Source organism: Alligator sinensis, unplaced genomic scaffold (assembly GCF_000455745.1).
Source record: "Alligator sinensis unplaced genomic scaffold, ASM45574v1 scaffold1241_1, whole genome shotgun sequence".
Classification (NCBI taxonomy): domain Eukaryota; kingdom Metazoa; phylum Chordata; order Crocodylia; family Alligatoridae; genus Alligator; species Alligator sinensis.
This window is the reverse complement of record NW_005842202.1, coordinates 540,006-543,326: the sequence shown is the minus strand read 5'-3', so window position 1 is coordinate 543,326 and position 3,321 is coordinate 540,006.

Here is a 3,321-nt window from a genome sequence, read left to right as displayed (position 1 = left end):
TGGGGTAGCCTCATCCAGATCCCACCCCAGTGCCAAAGATGCATCGTACAGCCTTTCCTTTCTATCTGCTGTGGCGCTTCTGTCACCCAAATTACAACAACGCCCCTACCTACACTTCCCAGAGACGGGGGCTCGGAGGGTCAAGCAGCAAAGGCTGGTGGGGGTGGGGGGGTTGTGTTCAGTACCCTAAGGGTTAAACACCTCTCTAGCCACAGCTGGAAGCCAAAATTGCTGCCTTGTTCTGATGGCCTCAAAGTGTCTCCAAGCTGCAAACAAGCAGCAAGGCAGGGTTGCAACAGATGTTCCAGCCTCCACCCCAGCTCCAGGAGCTGGAGCCAGAGTGGTGCAGGGCACCGGGCCCTTGGTGGGTCTCACAAGGCCCCTTGGATATTTGGCCCCTTTACGTTCCAAACACAAGGGAGAAAAGATAACCAGGTAGCAGAGTCGTGACCGAGGACTGAGGATTCCCGACCCGGAGCTGTGAAGTTCTGCACGTACCCGTCAAATAGTGTTAATGCCTCTCCCTCTTCCTCCACTACAAACGTGCCGTGCCGCTGAGCTAAGGGCCAAGCCTGAGTATGAACTCCGGCCTGGCTCAGAGTCGGATGCCTATGACAGACACGCCGGAGTAGCAGGGTACACATTTGACTTAGATCCACTTTTAAAAGACGAACGGTTTGGTGCTCAAACAAGAACCCCATGTCCTGAAACCAGCCATGCCTGCAGGCTCCCCATGTGCGCCGTGCAGGGCAGTGGGTGCCCTAGCACTCTGTACGTGAGGTGGGACTGGAGCAGCTCTCCCAGCAGCTCTCTCTGCCCTCCGTCCCTCTGGCTGAGACCTGCAGCACCTGCTGCTGTGGCCAGGCCCTGCAGCCAGGAGGGGAGCTCCTCTCCTCGAGTTATAGCCCTGGGCACAGGAATGCACTGAGCTGGGGTAGGATCTCACTTGCTGCCCCATGCTGTCGGAGGGGCTCCATGCAGCTGTCGTGCTGCCAGCACTGGGTTTGTGTTGCTTGCTTGAGTCCACAGAGTTTGCACCAGCTCTAGGACAGGACACAGCTGGATGCAGGAGGGGCTGCCTGCTCTCCATGGCCCCTGTATAGCACATTGGACAGGTGTTAGGTAGCATCCAGCTTGTCCCTGCATAGTATCAATGCTGCCATTTACAATGACACGGGGTCAAGACGGGCCAGTCAGGATGCTGTACAAACACAAGACAAAAACACAGTCCCTGTCCCCAAATGCTTCTGGGTGTCACTTAACCACTCCAGCCTTGAGGCGCTTCAGAACGAGCCCAGCGCACCCCTGGGCTTTTCCCTTGGGATGTGCTGGGGGGAGGTTCAGGGGTCTCTGGAGGGCTCCAGCCAGCCCAGAGAGCATCTGTGCAGAGCAGAGGCAGGGCACTGTCAGGAGGAAGTGACCAGCTCTGCCATGGGGAGGCAGCTGGGTCTGACAGGTGCCAGCCAGGCAGGCACGCACGAGCCACCCCCACCGAGTGCAGGGGAAGAGGAATGGGCAGGTGAGGAGTTGGGAACAGGACAGTTGGAAAGTAAAAAAATAAGAGGCTGATGTCGCGCTCAGCTGGAGCCAGGAGGCGACGGGCAGCTGTGCCAGCCCCTGCCTGCGCCGCCGGCCTCAGCCCCCAGACTTACTCAGCGCTAAATTTAACCTGGTGTTTCTTCTGAGTCAGTCCTTATTCTGAACGCAATCAGGAGTGCACGGGGGCTCAGCCTGGGGGTGGGCAGGGCTGATGACACAGGCTCTGGGCTTCAGACTGAGCCACAGAAAAGCATGCACAGGCAGCGGGAGAGGGCCCCGGGCTGCTGCGGGTCGGGCTGGGGAAGCACCAGCAGAGCTGCCCAGATGCTGGCACCTCTGCGCTGCTCCAGGACCTCTGCGGGACCAGGGCACCACTCTGCATAGGAGACCGGCACCTGCCCATGCTCTGGGCCTGCGTGTTTCTTTGGGGTCCACGCTGCTGGCTCTGGATGGTGCCCAGCAGTGAGCTCTTCTGGGGGCTGCACTTTCCTTATTCTTCCCAAGCAGCTGCTGTCACTAAAGTGAGGATGGCAGAGAGGCAGGAGCAGGGCAGATGCTGGTAAGGATAACACCGGCTGGCCCCTCCACCCCTCCTTTGAACCACTAAGCTTTACCTGACTCTTTGGGGCAGGGACCATTTCTTGGCCCAGTGTTTGTACAGCACCGAGCACATGGGGACGCTGCGCTGTGACTGGGGCTTATAGGCCCCAGTGCACACCAATGGCCCAAAGGACACAGGGGTCTGTTCATGCAGCAGGTTTATCCCCCCCTCTCAGCCAGACTGGACAGAGGCCTCCCTGTGTCCGGCTTGTGGCCGCTCTCCCATGACGAGGCTTTAGTGCTGGGAGGGGGCTGGGTGCTGGGCGGACTCGTGGGGACGCTGAGCTGGTCTCTTTGCCCTCAGGAAAGCGGAGGGGCAACAGCTGCCGAGGCTCACACCCTGCCCGCTCCCCTCCCCACCTCCCCTCACCCTTACCCAGGGCTTGCTGCTGCCTGCAGAGAGCCATGTGGGTTGAGGGCCAAGGCAGAAGTGTGGAAGTGCTCAGGGGACATTTGGGTGCTGACCCCTTTGTCATCCTGATTTGCAAATAGACACAGAATGGGCTGCAGGTGACAAGACCCGTGCAAGCTGCAGAGGGGCAGGACCCCCCGATTGGCAGGGTAGGACCAGGCCTGCTGCAGCTGGGGCAAAAGGAGGGACAGACCAGCACTGGCTGGGGGCATCAGGGCTCACAGGTGTAGCTGGAGAGGGACAAGTCCCACGGTGAGCCGGCCTCCACCCATGGAGCAGCAAAGCTGCCTTGCATGTGTCCCTGGGACCCAAATTGCAAAGCCCAACAGGAAAGACAACGGCCCCTTGTCGCTTCTGCGTGAGCCAAAGATAGGCGCTGCACTGATCCTCCTGGCATCTGAAGCAGCTGGAGCTGTGGCCGGGCTGGCGAGGGCTCTGCTGATAAACAAGGCGTGGGGGGGCCAGGAGCCATGGAGCAGCAAAGCTGCCTTGCATGTGTCCCTGGGACCCAAATTGCAAAGCCCAACAGGAAAGACAACGGCCCCTTGTCGCTTCTGCGTGAGCCAAAGATAGGCGCTGCACTGATCCTCCTGGCATCTGAAGCAGCTGGAGCTGTGGCCGGGCTGGCGAGGGCTCTGCTGATAAACAAGGCGTGGGGGGGCCAGGAGGCTGGCCAGGCGGCCTCGGCTTCTCGCTGACCCGTGAGACCAAGTTCTTTTTTTCCCCCCCCCTCGGCTCCTTAATCCAAATCCCCCAGACAATGGCCCGAC